We start from the raw sequence: 18,398 nt of genomic DNA, 5'->3' as shown, positions 1-18,398 counted from the left end.
TGAGAATGTCCGACACAGACAGAAGACAATTGGGACATGAGCAATAAGAGCTACCATTTTATCAGTAGACTCCAAAGACATATTTATGTATAAAAAACCCCTCTAGAAGGTTCAACTAAGGAAGACTTTAAGAGAACTGATTTGAAAATGGGAAAGAGCATTTGTGATTATTTGAAGTGGAGACAATTGACCAAAAATGATACTGCGGATAACAGAGATAATTCAGTTGGTAAAATCCTTGCCTTGCAACAGGATGGTCTGAGTTCAGCCTCCAGAACCCACATAGAAAGGGCCGGGCACAAAGGAGCATGCCTGCAATCCCAGTGTTGGAGAGACAGGGGAATCCTGGGGCTTGCTGGCCAGCCAGCCCACTTCACAAGTCACAGGCCAGTGAGATTCTGTCTCCAAAAACCAAGGTAGATGTCATCTGAAGAATGGTATTCTGGGGTGGCCTTCTGCCTCACATGAACGTTTGCACATGCACACACACACACACACACACACACACACACACACACACACACACACAAGTGTACACAAATACATGTGCACACACACACATTTTCCCTGGCGCTCTATAGCTTTGCATGATTTCAACATCCTAGCAAGTCCTCTGTGCCTTCCTTTCCTTATCCATGAGGATAATAGGGAAACCACTAAATTCCATTAACTAGCAATAATTCTAATAGGACTAAGTACAATATTTCGATATTTTGTGATCCTTAAAATCCCCCAAGGAGACTAGCACAGTGGAGATAATTGATCCAACAGCATTCTCCTCATGGACAGAGGCCATCAATAACTCAGAGCCCAGATTGATAACTGCCTCAGTATCTATTCCCCAGTATTGGAAATATATAAGTCACTGAAATTATTTTTCAGCTTCTGACAAGTCAGTGCATTGTCACAATTTTATTTCTAATCTTCCAGGACTCTTCAGCTGGAGACCACCTTCAAACCCAGGGATATCAAAGCCTGCAGTTCAAAGACCACATCTTGTCTGCCACTCCCCTGATATTGCTGGCTGCCCTGTCCCCCAGAACAAAATGCCCTCTTTATCTAGATGGAGTTCATGGCCACAGTGAGCTGGAGTATGAGGGAGTGAGATTATTGGTTGCAAATGTTCGAACGATCCTAATAATTGCAGCTAGGGATCTGTCCCCTCATGTCACAGAAGTTGGAAAATGGGTCAGACATAATGCATTTGGTTAAGTGTCTAAACTGAAAAGGTGCTATTTTATTTTAAATGCCACAGACCTGACAGAAGCTAGGGTTACTGGTGCAATGCTCTCTCATTTGGAAATGTATCAGGGACATGCCCTCTGAGGGTCAGGCTTTCATTTGCTGATGTTAATTCTCAGCTGCCTGCTCCTTGTCCTTCATTGTAGCCTGTGTCTTAGCTGGGCACGCTCCTGATTCCCCACTCTATCCAGACAGTCCATGTAAATAGTGTTTATGTTAAGGAAGTCATGTTCAGTGTGACTGGAGCACGCAGAAACTGATGTTGTTGTCACTTTAGATTAAGCTCTTATTTTAGCAAAGGAGGCAATTGGAGCAGGCAGCTGAGTGGCCGAATGAAATATTCAGCTCATCTCATTTAGAGCTACCCAGTCCCCATTGTTCATGCTGGCAAGCTGCTTAACCCTGTTGGTGCTGGTCTGGCAGTGCCGTCCACCTTCACACATGCAGACTTCCTGCAACTGACACTGCCCATCCATCAGCACACCCCAAAATCATCGGGGAAGGATGTGGGAGGAGGTGCCCCAGATGCATTTTCTAAACTCCTGTCCACTCGTGTGACCAGGAAGGATGCTGTAAAAGGACGGTGTGGGATCTGACTCCATTTCTTGATGCCCATCAAAGCTGGGTGGGCCAGAAAGATGCTCTTGTGACATTGCGGAAGTGTTTGAAGTTAAAATGTACCCACAGAAGGGAGAAACTGGGCTTCATTCCTCAAATCATTTTACATACAGCTCTGCAGGAGGCGCTGCTTAAAATTAGCTGAGACCTATCACCCCAGGACAAGCCCACCCTCTGGTCACACACACGAGGAGCTCAAGCTTGTTATCTAGAAAGATTGGGCAAACAAAAATTCTGAATCAATGTCGGGCAGTGGTAGCACACGCCTTTAATCCCAGCACTCGGGAGGCAGAGGCAGGTGGATCTCTGTGAGTTCGAGGCCAGCCTGGTCTCCAAAGTGAGTTCCAGGAGAGGTGCAAAACTACACAGAGAAACCCTGTCTCGAAAAAAAAAAAAATCTGAATCATGTTTTGTCTCCTTCCTAAGGGTGCCATCATTAGTCCAATTCAAAAATCTGGATAACTTGTCCAAAATTTGTGTATGTTTAGGGCCACAAAACAATCTGCCACTGTTCACCAGAATGAGAAAGACTTGAGTTCTAGGGGCCTGGAGATATGGCTTAGCAGTTAAGAGCATTTGTTGCTCTTGCAGAGGACCAGGGTTCAATTCCCACATCCACATGGCTGCTCACAACCTCCTATAACTCCCAGTCCAGATGATTTCTTGCCCTCTTCTGACCTCGGAGGGCACCAGGCACACATGTGGTGTACAGACATAAATGCAGGTAAAATACTCATACATGTGGGATAATAAATAAACAACAAATACTCGTACATGTGGGATAATAAATAAATAAATAAATAACAAATAAATCTAAAAAATATCTTAAAGGACTCCTGAGTTCTAAATTGTGCTTGCCTACTTTTCTGTTCTCTCCCCTCCCTCCCTTCCTCCCTCCCTCCCTCCCTCCTCCCCTCCCTCCCTCCCTTCTCCCTGTCTCATCTCCTACCATCTTTTCTTGCTTACCTCATTTCCTCCCCCCATCCCTTCCCATCTCCCATTCCATTCTCCCCATTCTTCCTCCTCCCTCCTTCCCTTTCTTCCTCCCTCTGTCTCTCCCTTCTCCCTGCTTTCCTTTTCCCCTCTTCCTGACAAGAACAACAAGAAAATGTGACCCACAGAAACGATCCTGAATTACTTCCATATATCAAATTCTTCAACTGACTATCTCAAGTTTGTGTCCTTAAAGTAGAGGAATTTGGAGAAATTCTATTTGGGTAATAACTGTCAAAAAAGGAAAATGTCAGGATATATTAATCTCTGTATAAAATGCAGTTGTCACTGGATTCTTGAGAGGAAAGAACTCGGATATAGTCTAGGTGCTGACAAAACTGAAGTACACCACCAATGACATGGCAAGTGGATTGAAAAGGGTTTGGCAGGGAGCCTTCAGGTCACTGGGTACCCACTCAGAGGGGTGATGAGACCTGGTCTTTTCATGTTATCCCCTGGCTTGGGATATTTCAAACCTAGTTTCTTTCTCAGCACCCACATTCATGAGGAGTCACTGGTCCAGGACACACTCATGGGACAATATGACCGCCAGCCTTACGTGTGTGTCACAGTGCTAAAGAGTTGGTAAGGTAGGCAGATACTAGCATCATCTGCACGAAGTGAAGTGTTTGCAAATCTCATCAATACACCTGATTTGACTTAAAATAGCCTGTACTCCTAGTGTGAGCCTCAACTGGATGGGTGCTCCCCAAAAGATAAGATGGCTGGCCTTCCCAAAGCAACCACAGCCATCAATAGCTTGCTTGGAGTTTATTCCCAGGCCCAGGAAAATAGTAATATAAGTGAAGGACTCTGAAATCCCGTTTCATTCTTCTCTGGTGGAAGAATATTACATCAACAGTCTAGGTTGGTGGCACACATGTAAACCCAGCACTTGGGAAGGAAGGCAAGCACATCAGAAGGCCAGAGACCACCCCAGCTATACAGCATGTTTAAATCTAGCCTGAGCTACATGAGATGTGGTCTTAAGAAACAACCAAAAGAAAAAAAAAATATCTATCTGGTTAAGCAATTTGTTCTAACAGTAATTATCATGTATTTATCAATCATAATAACAGTAACTACATAAAAAATTAGTTATGAAAGCTATGGATTGTCCATCAAAGATAACTGCATTCAAGCCTTGGTCACCAACCTGGCACTATAGGGAAATGTTAGAAAATTTAAGAACTAAGACTTGGTAGGAGAGTTTAGGTCGATAGGGACTGAGGGCAACTGAGGATTCTGGTCTTTTTCTCTTCTTCTGTTTTTGCTTTTCAGACATAAGAGGATCAGTTCTACACACCACACACCACACCATGATGGTCTATCTCACCCTAAACCTAAAGCAACAGGACCAGAGACCATGTACTGAAACCCCAGGGCTGTCAGTCAAGCACCCTGCCCCCTCTTCATAAGCTGATGGGGTCGTGTTTACTGCAGTAATGGAGAACTATCACAGAGCCTGGGAGTCCCGCTGACACGTGATGGTAATTGGAGTTTGAAGCAAATTTTGTTCATGGAATCCAGAAACGTAGTCTAAATCTACAAGAAAGTGTAAAAGCCTGCTACGTCTAAAATACAAAGGGCAGAAGTAACATTTTAAAAATAGCACACATTTCAGCAGCTAAAGAAATAGTATGAGGATGGAGGAGAACACATAGTGTGGTTATTTTGGACTGGCAACTGTCAAGAAGACCGCAGAAATATAAATTTGGGACACGATTTGTCAAAGTGTTCCTGGAAGTAAATAGAAGAAGGAAACAAACCCGAAATTAACAGTGCTGCAATTTTCTCTTGTGCTGATTCTGTCTGAGAAAAGCAAGCATTTAATAACACACTGTCGTAAAAATATGCATAGCCTACATTATATATAGAATTATAGACATAGATATGGAGAATATACAGCATCATGCAGTCCATCGAACAAAAGGCAGGTCAAAATGATCTATAAAGAAGAGGTAAGGAATGTTTGCTATGTGAATGACAATAGCAAACTGAATTAATCATGTGTTAATTATAGTTGATTAGGCAGTAGAAAGAGACCCAGTCTTTGCATTATATTGTACCGAGTCATTGGTTATGAACTCTGATCCAGAAGGCTGTGCATGGTGGTCACACCAATAATGCCAGCATTCTGAAGTAGAGGCAAGGGGATCGATGCAAGTCTAAAGCCAGTCTTATCTGGATGACGAGTTCTGGGTCAGCCAGGACTACGCAATGGGATGCTGTCACAGCAAGGATGGGGGGAGGGGGCGTCAGAGAGGGAAAGAGGGAAATGGGTAGGGGAAGGAAAAATAAATTCAATCCATGCATCAGAATGCTCATGAAAACAGCTACGTGTGTTAAAATTTTTGATAGATTTCTCAAAATTCTGTTCATTAGAAGTCTAAAGAAAAATAAAGTCTTAGATTTAGGGATCAAATTCTTAGAACTTTCAAGATAGAAGAGTGAATTTCTGAAGTAGGTTAAAGGACTCACTTGCCTTTTTACATTTTAGTTATCTTTCCATTTCATTTCTGGTCTTTCTAATCACCCCCCCCCCTTTTGTTTTCATTCTTGAAACCATAGAAATTGAATGGCTTAGCTGGGGAACGATTAGTAAATAAAAATTGAATATAAAAATGTTAAGACTTGGTAGACAGGCCCGGCGGTGGCAGAGACAAGCAGACGCAGGTAGGCCTGTGACAGCGGCCCACAGAGGTAGACGGGCCTGGTGGTGGCAGCCAACAGGGACATTCAGACCCAGCGGCAACTGATGGGGACATACAGGCCCAGCGGTGGCCCACAGAGGAAGACAGGCCCGGCGATGGAGACAAGCAGACACAGCGTAGAACAGGGGCGCGCCTAACCCCAACACCCGGTAAGGAAGCTATCTCTGTGGGACGGAACCAGAACGAATCTGAACACTCCGTCTGAGGACAACCCAGGGCCCAGCTGCTGATCCTGTGAAACCCAACAACTTGGAGGTGTTGGTGAGACTACCCCGCTCAGCTGAAACCCATCTGGGAGAGGATTCAGATGCCTACAGTTTGAAGTCTGAGTGTTCAGATTCATTCTGGTTCCGTCCCACGGAGATAGCTTCTTTCTTGGGTGTTGGGGTTAGGCCTGTGCAGCGGCCCACAGAGGTAGACGGGCCCAACGGCGGCGGCCGACAGGGACATTCAGACCCAGTGGCAGCTGACGGGGACATACCAGATTTAATCAATACCTGTCCACAAACCCAGCCCTACAGAAAGCACTAGAAGGGAAAATCCAACCCAAAGAAGCTAAACACATCCATGAAAAATCAAGCAATAGATAATCCCACACCAACATACACCACAGAAGGACAACACAACACAACCACAAAAAATAACAGGAATTAACAATCACTGGTCATTAATATCCATCAATATCAACGGTCTCAACTCACCTATAAAAAGACACAGGCTAACAGAATGGATAAGAAAATAGGACCCATCCATCTGCTGCATACAAGAAACACACCTTAACTTCAAAGACAGACACTACCTCCGAGTAAAGGGCTGGGAAAAGGCTTTCCAAGCAAATGGACCTAAGAAACAAGCTGGTGTAGCTATCTTAATATCTAATAAAATAGACTTCAAACTAAAATCAATCAAAAGAGATGGACATTACATATTTATCACAGGAAAAATCCACCAAGATGAAGTCTCGATTCTAAACATTGATGCTCCAAATACAAAAGCACCCACATTCATAAAAGAAACACTAATAAAGTTTAAAACGCACATCAAACCCCACATATTAGTAGTGGGAGATTTTAACACTCCACTCTCACCAAAAGACAGATCTACCAGACTGAAACTTAACAAAGAAATAAAGGACCTAACAGATGTTATGACTCAAATGGACCTAATAGATATCTACAGAACATTCCAACCTAACACAAAAGAATATACCTTCTTCTCAGCACCCCATGGAACCTTCTCAAAAATTGACTACATGCTTGGACACAAAACAAATCTCAACAGATACAAAAAATTGGAATAACCTCCTGTATCTTATCAGACCACCATGCCTTAAAGTTAGACCTCAACAACAACAAAAATTATAGAAAACCCACAAACTCATGGAAACTGAATAATACCCACCTGAAACATCAATGGGTCAAGGAAGAAATAAAGAAAGAAATTAAAGAGTTCCTAGAATTCAATGAAAATGAAAGTACAACATACCCAAACTTATGGGACACTATGAAAGCAGCACTAAGAGGAAAATTCATAGCTCTAAATGCACACATAAAGAAGATGGAGCAATCCCATACCAATGAATTAACAGCACAACTGAAAGCTCTAGAACAAAAAGAAACAAACTCACCCAGGAGAAATAGACGCCAGGAAATAATCAAATTGAGGGCTGAAATCAATGAAATAGAAAACAAGAGAACAATACAAAAAAATCAATGAAACAAAGAGTTGGTTCTTTGAAAAAATCAACAAGATAGACAAACCCCTAGCCAAATTAACCAAAAGGCAAAGAGAGAGCACCCAAATTCACAAAATCAGAAATGAAAAGGGAGACATAACAACAGACAACGAGGAAATCCAGAGAATCATCAGATCATACTTCAAAAACCTGTACTCCACAAAAATGGAAAACCAGGAAGAAATGGACAATTTTCTGGATAAATACCACATACCAAAATTAAATAAAGACCAGATAAACCATTTAAATAGACCAATAACCCCTAAAGAAATAGAAACAGTCATCAAAAGTCAAAAACAGCCCAGGACCAGATGGTTTCAGTGCAGAATTCTACCAGACTTTCAAAGAAGAACTAATACCGATACTCTTCAAAGTGTTCCACACAATAGAAACAGAAGGAATGCTACTAAACTCTTTTTATGAGGCTACAATTACCCTGATACCCAAACCACACAAAGATGCAACAAAGAAAGAGAACTACAGACCAATCTCCCTCATGAACATTGATGAAAAAATACTCAACAAAATATTGGCAAACCGAATCCAAGAATACATCAAAACAATCATCCATCACGACCAAGTAGGATTCATCCCAGGGATGCAAGGATGGTTCAACATATGAAAATCAGTCAATGTAATACACCATATAAACAAACTGAAAGAAAAAAAACCACATGATCATCTCCTTAGATGCTGAAAAAGCCTTTGACAAAATCCAACACCCCTTCATGATAAAGATCTTGGAAAGATCAGGAATACAAGGAACATTTCTAAACATAATAAAAGCAATTTATAGCAAGCCAACAGCAAACATCAAATTAAATGGAGAGAAACTCAAAGCGATACCACTAAATTCAGGAACAAGACAAGGCTGTCCACTCTCCCATATTTATTCAATATAGTACTAGAAGTTCTAGCTAGAGCAATAAGACAACAAAAGAAGATCAAAGGGATACAAATTGGCAAGGAAGAAGTCAAACTTTCACTATTTGCAGATGATATGATAGTATACATAAGTGACCCCAAAAACTCTACCAGAGAACTCCTACAGCTGATAAACTCCTTCAGTAAAGTGGCAGGATACAAGATCAACTCAAAAAAATCAGTAGCCCTCCTATACACAAATGATAAAAGGGCTGAGAAAGAAGTCAGAGAAACATCACCCTTTACAATAGCCACAAATAATATAAAATACCTTGGGATAACACTAACTAAACAAGTGAAGGACCTTTTTGATAAGAACTTTAAATCTCTAAAGAAAGAAATTGAAGAAGATATAAGAAAATGGAAGGATCTCCCATGCTCATGGATAGGTAGGATTAACATAGTAAAAATGGTAATCTTACCAAAAGCAATCTACAGATTCAATGCAATCCCCATCAAAATCCCAACACAATTCTTCACAGACTTGGGAAGAAAAATACTCAACTTCATATGGAAAAACAAAAAACCCAGGATAGCTAAAAGAATCCTATATGATAAAGCAACCTTTGAAGGCATCACCATCCCTGACCTCAAACTCTACTATAGAGCTATAGTAATAAAAACAGCTTGGTACTGGTATAAAAACCGACATACAGACCAATGGAATCGAATTGAAGACCCTGACATTAATCCATGCACATATGAACACCTGGTATTTGACAAAGGAGCCAAAACTATACAATGGAAAAAAGAAAGTATCTTCAACAAATGGTTTTGGCAACCCAAACCCAGAAAGACAGTCATGGTATGTACTCACTTATAAGTAGATTCTAGATATAAAATAAAGAACAATCAGACCACAGCCCATAGAACCATAGAGGCTATATATATAGTATGGAGGTCCCTAGGACTACTGTGGCTTATAATAAATTTCGGTTCTACTCAATTATTGAAAAAAAATAGCCAAATGAATGGAAACACATGAACTATGAACCAAAGGCCGAGGGGCCCCCAGCTGGGTCAGGCCCTCTGAATAGGTGAGACAGTTGATTGGCTTGATCAGTTTGGGAGGCAACTAGGCAGTGGGACCAAGTCCTGTGCTCATTGCATGAGTTGGCTGTTTGAAACCTGGAGCTTATGCATGGACACTTGGCTCAGTCTGGGAGGAAGGGACTGGACCTGCCTGGACTGAGTCTACCAGGTTGATCGCAGTCCTCGGGGGAGGATTTGCCCTGGAGGAGGTGGGAATGGGGGGGGTAGGCTGGAGGTAAGGGGAGGGTGTGGGAGGGGGGAGAATAGGGGAACCCGTGGCTGATATGTAGAACTAAATGGTATTGTAAAATAAAATAAAATAAAATAAAATAAAATAAAATAAAATAAAATAAAATAAAATAAAAAGAAACATGAAAAAAATGTTAAGACTTGAAAGACTTGGAGGATGGGTTGCAGAAAATTAAGAGTTTTCAAGTCTCTCTTTCTCTTTTGTCAATGGTGACTATGAAGCAAAACCACAACCCCCCAAACGTTAGCAGAAGCAGAACTTAATGAAAGATGCATTCATACTTGGCTTCATGCGCACACAGGAGTATGGCATGTGTAGGGCACATGCATGTGATTCACCATTGGGAGGCAGAGGCAGGAGGCCATTCTGGTTTACATGGCCAGTTCTAGGCCCACCAGGGCTGCATAATGAGACTCTCAGGAAAAAGAGATCATTCACACATTCTCCCCACAGACCCAATCGGAGTCTGTACAGTCAGATTTCCTCTCCCACTTCTCACTCCTGCATCCAAAGAGAGAACGTGCTTCAACATAGGGGTGTTGCTAGATAAATCTGTTATCAATGCAGAGTTATCTCACAGCTCCAGCTACATACATTATACACAAAGATGCACATGTTTATGTGTGTGCACACACACATTTTGATAATATATAGCATGTTATAGATTCCCAAGTAGATTCAAATAAAGTTTGATGGAACAGAAACTCATCAACAAACAGTATTTGAAGGATTTCAAATGTCCATCAGGATCCAAATGTAAAGGCTTGGTCTCCACCACAACATTGTTCCTTGGAGGTGGACTCTAGATTACTGGTGGCATGTCTTTGAGACATGGTAGGACCCAAGCCCCTTCTCAATTTCTTTTAACTCCTTGGCCCTGAGTGGAGTGATTTCTGCTCCACCATTGGCTCCCAAATGCTGTCCAGAGGCCCACCTGACCATAAATGAGATCCTTCAAGATGGCAAGCAAAAATAAGCCTTTTTACTCCTGAAGGATGTTTCAAGTATTTATCACAGTGATGGAAAACCAGAAAAGTTCAACCGGCCAGTGACATACACAAGTCACCATCTAAAACACAGTGTGCCCAGCACTGGCCTTCAAAGAGCTCACCTTGTGTCAAATATAAATAGCTTGAATATTTTCCATCAGTTTGAACATGTATAACCAACCTGATGACAAAGACACAAACTTCAAAACTGCAGTTAAAACCCTCCCTTCAGGTTCAATTGTTCTTGAGTGGATATTCGGCATAAAAACTACTCAAGTATTATTATGATTTGGTTATGTCAAATTTTGTGCAAATTATTTTTCATTTTTACTTACACAATATCTTGACCTTGCCCACTGAGCCTATCATATTTATGCTCTAGCCTTTCAAAGGAAGTTTGTGAACACTGGATCTGAACAACCTGACTATCAAGTATTTCTACCTTTTATAATCGGTGTATGTGTAAGCATTTGGGTACATAACATCACTACTTACATAAAAGATTTACAACTAGCTTCTACTGCTTCCTAAATCACTCAGGAAGATACCACAGTAAATAACTCCCATAGGATCCCATGAGAGAACACAATAATGGACGGTATCCATCTTACTTCAGATTAAAATGAGAAGGAGGTTACCTTTACCAAGTAATTTAGCTTGAAAAATTAAAATCACTGTTACCAAGTAATTTAGCTTGAAAAATACTAAAATTATAATGTCCAAGGCTGGTGGGTACATGGAGAAGAAAACTCATTTCTACATTTACTATAGCAAGGTTAAATGGCACAGATTTATCTGGAAAGCAATGTGGTAACAGATAACACAATCATTTGAAATATTCATACACTTTGGCATAGTCAATCTACCTCTGTAAATCTAAATATAAACACATACACACAAAGACATGGGGAGACACACACACACACACACACACACACACACACACACACACACACACACAGATGCCCAATAAAAAGTTTAAGCCCCTGACTTATCTGTACCTTTCCCCGCAGTATGAGAATCCTAACCCAAGCTTTTCCATTGCACCAATATGACTGGCCCACCCCTTAGCCTCTGCATCTTCTCTGTTCCTCTGTTACAACGATGTTTTAAGAAATTACCGTACCACAGCATCACTTTGGGGCTCTATCTATAACCATGAAGCCTGACACTTACAACTTAGAGATGAAGACAATAAAATGCAGAACTGTGAGCAGGAAATGTGTAGGGGTGCGCCATGTCACTCTGTGGGAATAGAAATGTAATAGGGGAGCAATGATTCAGAAAGAGAAGGCACTGCAAAATGACTGCGCTTCTAAACCTGGTGGAGGGAGTCACGAGGTCCCAGCCCTAGCTGAGGAGCTGCTGGCAGGTGACGGCTTCTGGGGGGTCAGTTTTCTCAGTGTTGTAGCCACAGGTGAGGTGCCCACCCATGCTCCTGCAAACAACTCAAATGAAACTCAAAGACGTGAGTTTGGTTTTTTTTTTCTTTTTCTTTTTAAAGACATGAAAGTAGATGAACTTGTTAAGAAGGGGTCCAGAGTGAACAGGAGGGGAGAAGAGAAGATGAACTTCGGAAGTGACTGTAATCAGAATACAATGTATGCATGTATGAAAATGTCAAAGAAGAAAACTGTAAACATATTAAAGCTTGGTTCCTACCAAGTTTCCTTTCAACAGCATGTGAATGAGCACATTGTACGGTGAGGCCCGAGCAGTCTAGCTGGTGTGAGTTGCCTTCAGCGGCCTGCTGCTCCTGGCTCCCTGCTGGTCTCTTAGCTCTAGTTTGTCTTTCTGAGCTCTCTATCCCATCACGTTGCTGCACGTCGATTTTGTGTAAGATAAAATTTTAGATACATTCCTTCCCTACTCGGAAACTTCCCTTGCCAATGGGACAACTGGCACAGGTCCTCCCAGGGTGCCGCCCCCAGTAGAGTTCTCTGTTGTTTCTGACATGCTGTTTGCTTGTCCTGTTATTTCCATCTTCCTATGCCTTAGCCTGTCTCCCTCAGTGAAGTGGACCCTCTCTTTGTTTCTGCGAACAGCTTTCTAGTCAAGTTCCTGTACCAACTCACCTTGCAATTAACATAGTGGTTATTATGCTTAACAAACACCATACACACTACACTTTTACAAACATGGTATAACATCGGGTTGTTCTCAGAGGCATCAGTACACCAGGAACCCCAGCCTGCACTGGCACATTGGGGTCACCATGATGCCATTAGGAGACGAGGATTGCTCAGCCAGCACAGCCCTATACACACTCATTCCTAAAGTCATCTCCACACAGCACATGAGTGTTCATCAATAATCTGATGCCAGGCTGGGAGTGGAGCCCTTGCCTAGCATGACGAGGTCCCTTAGAGTCAATACTCAGGAAGAAAACAGTGGCAAGTGGACCCTGATAACTTAGGTTATTTCTGGTTATTTTTGTTAGGAAGTTCTTTAGTTTGATTCTGGGGTCTCACATAGACCATGCTGGCCTTGAATTTGCTACGTAGCTGAGGAGGACCTGAACTCCCGATCCTGTGCCTCTACTTCCCAAGTGCTGAGATGGCAGGTATAGACTCTACCATGCCTGGCTCCCTTAGTGGGACTTGTTAAAAGATTCATTTGTTCTATTATTTCACGGGGCGACTGTGTTGCCTGTGTGTATGCATGTGCATCACGTGTGTGCATGGTACTTGTGAAGTTCAGAAGAGGGTGTCCGATCCCCGGGACCTGAGTTACAGATGGTTGAGTACCAAGTGGGTACTGGGAGTTTAACCAGGAACCTCTGCGAGAGCAGCCAGTCCTCGGAACCACTGGGCATCTCTCCAGCTTCCTAGCAGGGTTTTTCAGACTCCTGTTTTTCAGTCTTTATGTAAAAGTATTTGTAGCTGGCTGTATTTGATTTATAATAAGACATTTGATTTATAATATTTTTGTAACTGGCTTTAATTTTCATTAGCTCTCCCACTCAATCTCTTAAAACCCACACACCAACACCAGCCTTATTTACATGTCCAGCAGTCTGCTTTACTTGAAATCATACACACCATTAGCTAAATTTCCCTAATGTCATTTCCTTAAAGTGAAATTTAAAAAAATATTTCTCACTACACATATTTCTTAGTATGTGAACATCCACTAGAGTTTTGGCAAGAAAGGTCTTACCAAGGACACATCTGATGGCATGTACATCAGGTCTAACTAAAGAAATGATAAAGAAAAAAAGATTACCACCTGGAATAAGACAGTGATGGATATTACCAGACTCTGATCAGGCCCATTGTGCATCAAGCTTGGTTTCTAAGCCGATGTCAATCTCATCTTCCACTCAGGAGGCAGTAGGAATAGGTTCAGAAACGGAAACATTCACAACAACCCGAGAATTTCAAATAATATCCCTGGTGAAGTTCAACACAGTTCACCCTTTTCTAGCAAAGCCATTAGTTAATCCCATTATTCTGTAAGTCCCTTGAAGGGACTTCAAGCAAACAGTTTATCTTTATTCTTTTGTATGTTTTCACCATGTTGCTTTATTATGTTCTGTTTACATATGCCTCCTGTGAAGGAGACCACACACACAGCCTAGTTAAACATGGATACAGGTCAAGGGCCCCCAAAATGCAACTCCAGGCCACAGAAGGATATCGGTGAACACTGCACCATTTTAATAGCTGAGGAAACTCTGCAATCCTGCATTACCTGTTTGGTGAATTCAGCTACAAATTGGTTTTCTAGCCAAGACTATGATGTCAGCTTGGACCACTGGCTCTGGAGGCTTGTGATTCTTGGGTCACTCAGGGGTGGCACAATTTCATGTTTATGGGAGAGCTACTTCTGGGTGGAATATGGCTATTTGGAAAAGAGTGACTCTCTTTCTGCTCCACATGGCCCAGAATTTCTGCACTGTGACTTTAAGGTTGTGTGACCTTAAAGACACTTGAATTCAGCCTCCTTGAGTTCTAGCCCTCTAGGCTAAATAGTGTCTCCCTCAAAATTGAGATGATGAAATTCTTTCTCTTTACACTTATTATTTATGTGGGTGGCAGGCATGTGTCGATATTGCCTATGTGGAGGTCATAGGGCATCTTTAGGGCATTAGTTCTCTCTTCCCCCACATAGGTTCCAGGGATGGAATTCAAGTAGTTAGGCTTAGCAACAAGCACCTCTATCAGTCTACCAGGCCAGCCATCATGCTGGCCTGGGGTGGTCTATCTCCAGTACTGTGGAATGTGACCTAGTCTCGCTAAATGTGATTCATTAAAATGAGGTCATTTATGTGGACAGTCAGCCAGAAGAATAAGGTGGAGCTGGGCATGGCGGCGCACACCTTTAACCAGCACTTCAAAAGCAGAGGCAGGGGGATCTTTGAGCTCAAGGCTAACTTGGTCTACAGAGCAAGTTCCAGGATAGCCAGGGCTACACAGAGAAACCCTGTCTTGAAAAACCAAAACAAATAAGCAGAAAAGGGAAATGTGAGCATAGTGACAGATGTGTGATGTTAACTTTCTATCACTATAACAAAATACATGAGGCAAATACTTCACATAGAGAAAAAGCGTTACTTTGGAACATGTTTCTAGAAGTGAGTCCAGGGTCACTGGGCCCCACCAGTTTGATGCCCATAATGCATCACAGCTGAAGCATGCAGTGAAATAAAGCCAATCATATTATGAGCCAGAGAGAGGCACAAACACTGGACGAGGTAGCACAGTCAATATGGAGGCACCCATAACCCTGAAAACTAAAGACTTGACACCAGGTCTGACCTCCTTGCTCCACTTGCCTCCCACTGGCACACCCAGGGCATGTGGTGTTGATATGTGGGTATTTGGGGGACACTTATCCAAACCCCAGAACACACTTGAGAAGGAACAGTGTAGGAGACAGAGAAAAGATGTGGCACTTTCCCACAAAGCCTTCAGAAAGGCCCACCCTTGCTGGCTCCATTACTGTGAACATCAGTACCCTAGAGCTCTGAGACAATAGACTGTTGTTCGAAGGCCACCTGCATGAGACATATTCCCAGGAGTGCCCTCTCAAACTTCCACAGTAAACCCTTAGTATAAAATATGCTGAGCTGTTATAAAAACTAGAACAACACGGAAAGAGCCCAAAGAGCAAAGGCTTATTTCTTTAGCGTATGGAACAGAATACTAGAAATATTTGGCCTTTTTTACACAAGTACAACTTCTTTCCCCTGGGCAACCCTTTGAATGGTTACACCCCAGACTTCCATCAGTGGGAAAGTATTCACAGAGCAGAAGGCATGGGGAGGGAAGAACCAATTATGTGAAGTGTGCGGACCAAAAGCTCGATGTCCTCTGGGAAACTAGCATTGTTCCTATACGCAGCAGTGGGCTTAGGAGAGACCTTTGTATAGGTTCGCTAACTTAAGAGGAGAGAGCGACCCCTCGGCATGAAAATTCAGTGTAGTCAAGACAGGTGTAGACCCCGGAGAGACCAGGGAGTATCGAGAGGGGAAGACAGCTGCAATCTTAATGTTCTTCACTCTCATGCATGAGTTTCCTCCTGCTTCCACTGTCCCTGTTTGGGGTAAAATGATCAGATCTTTGACAGGAAGATCCAACCGAGGCACCTTCACTGAACAGCTGGGAAATTCACAAGTAAAGGACCAGCTCCAGATCCAGAATTTGAAAGAAACTGAGGAGGAGTTCGATGGTTTTAAAATTTAACAGGGAGGTTTCATGGCTCAGTGGGATGCTGAACAAACCTCTTGCCTTATGGGAAATCAATTATGGAACTTCCCTGCTTCTATGGCATCAGCTGTCTTCCTCTAACCATCTACACCTTATTTTTGACAAAGGGCCATTCACTGAATCTGGAGTTCACTGATTGGCTGAGCTGGCTAGCTAACAAGCCCCAGTTCTGAGGTCACAGATGCACACCACTGGGTCCATCTTTTGCATGGCTGTTGGGTATCCAAGCTCAGTCCTCTCACTTTTCAGCAAGCAGTTTACCCACCAAAGTTTCCAGAAGGCCTACCAGGCTCTATCTCCCAAGGTTCAGAGACCCAGTGGACTAGAGACTGGCTTACCATGGTGGAATTCTGGAAGTCAAGATGGTTGGGAAAAGAACAGGTCTGGATTCTGAGAAAAACTTGTCCCCCTTCCTTTTCATGTAGACCAATAAGATGCATGCTTCATGGGCATGTCAGCTGTGTGTAAGATAGCTAGACAGCTCCTCAAGAAAACCAGTGGGCTCATCCACCTAACACTTCTAAACTCCATGGAGAATAGACTATATGAAAAACAGGAACTAAGCAGGCAGTGCACACTGTAGGAGAAGCCATGCTCAATATAAGACAGTTGAAGCCAGATGAGTCCAGTAGGGGAAATACTCAAATCCCCCCAAAAGCAGACTTAAATTTCTACCAGAACTACAAAGCACACCTAACTTAACAGAGCACCAGTTCATGGGAGATTTCCCCAAGCTCTTTTCCATTCTTCTTTTCCATGTTCTAACCCTTTAGAATTCAGCTGCAGCAGCCAATGACTCAATGAACAGGTGACTGGTAAACAAACAAACAACAAACCAACAACAAACAAGAAAATATGAAGGTTCCTCCTCACTGCAGGTCCCACTGACATGAGCCTCAGTGAGCGGGAGAGACAATTTGCTGTTGACTTTGAAGCTGTGGATGTGGCCTGATGTTGGGCACAGCTGATATGCAGCTTCTGGCTGGAGATTAGAAATACTCAGAAAAGTCTTTTTGATCTGCAAGTGAGCCTATAAGGTCTGGAGCCTGATTAAGACCTAAATTTGACCAAGAGATAAAATTTAAATACTGTGATTGCTGTGGGATGGTCTGTATGTTAAATTGTTCTGACTGGTCAATAAATAAAACACCAATTGGCCAGGGGTCAGACAGGAAGTATAGGTGGGACTAACAGAGAGGAGAATTGGAACAGGAAGGCAGAGAGAGTCACTGCCAGCCACCGCCATGACAAGCAGCATGTGAAAATGTCCGTAAGCCACAAGCCACGTGGCAAGGTATAGATTTATGAAAATGGATTAATTTAAGCTATAAGAACAGTTAGCAAGAAGCCTGCCACGGCCTTACAGTTTGTAAGCAATATAAGTCTATGTGTTTACTTGGTTGGGTCTGAGCGGCTGTGGGACTGGTGGGTGACAAAGATTTGTCCTGAATGTGGGCAAGGCAGGAAAACTCTAGCTACATGTGATTGCTTTACTTCTGTGCTGAGTAGTTAGTTTTATGTCAACTTGACAGAAGCTTAAAAAGTCATCTGAGAGGAAGGAATCTCAATAAGAAAATACCTCCATAAGATCAGACTGTATACACACCTGTAGGGCATTTTCTTGATGACTGATGTGGGAGGTGTCATCCCTGGGCTGGTGGTCCTGGGTTCTATAGAAAGCAGGCTGAACAAACCATGGAGAACAAGCCAGTAAGCAACTCCCCTCCATGGCCTCTAAATTACCTCCTGCTTACAAGTTCCAGCTCTGCTTGAGTTCCTGTCCTGACATCCTTTGATGATGAACTGTGATGTGGAAATGTAAGCTGAATAAACCCTTTTCTCCTCAAGTTGTGTTAGTCATAATTTTTTTTTTATCACAGCAATAGTAAACTTAACTAAAGCAGTTTCCAAGTTGGGCTTGTTCAAAGTATGTTTCAGGGTGAAACTGTTATGGGGAGATAAAGGTAAGAGAGAATTCCCTGTGTGGGTAAAGCTTAGATTTTAGAAATGACAAGATAATATGTTAAGACTATGTCCTAGAATACAGTCCATGGAACAAGCACCATGCCTCAGGGTGACAGTGCAAAGGTCAGGGAGTTTTATGACACCCAACAGGGTTTGTTCTGGTCATCATGATTATCAGATGGGCCCAGGATGTGCCTGGAAAGCATAACAGAAGGGCAGAAGTCT

General features: G+C 42.5%; 1 protein-coding gene across 2 annotated transcripts in view; it reads right to left on the bottom strand.

The window, feature by feature from the left end:
• Window positions 1-18,398, bottom strand: part of Sox5 (SRY-box transcription factor 5) — a 1,007,323-nt gene that overhangs the window by 826,736 nt on the left and 162,189 nt on the right. The window lies entirely within an intron of this gene.

This window comes from Peromyscus leucopus, chromosome 3 (assembly GCF_004664715.2).
Source record: "Peromyscus leucopus breed LL Stock chromosome 3, UCI_PerLeu_2.1, whole genome shotgun sequence".
NCBI lineage: Eukaryota > Metazoa > Chordata > Mammalia > Rodentia > Cricetidae > Peromyscus > Peromyscus leucopus.
Note: the sequence above shows the minus strand (reverse complement) of the source record. Positions and strands in the feature narration are given on the sequence as shown.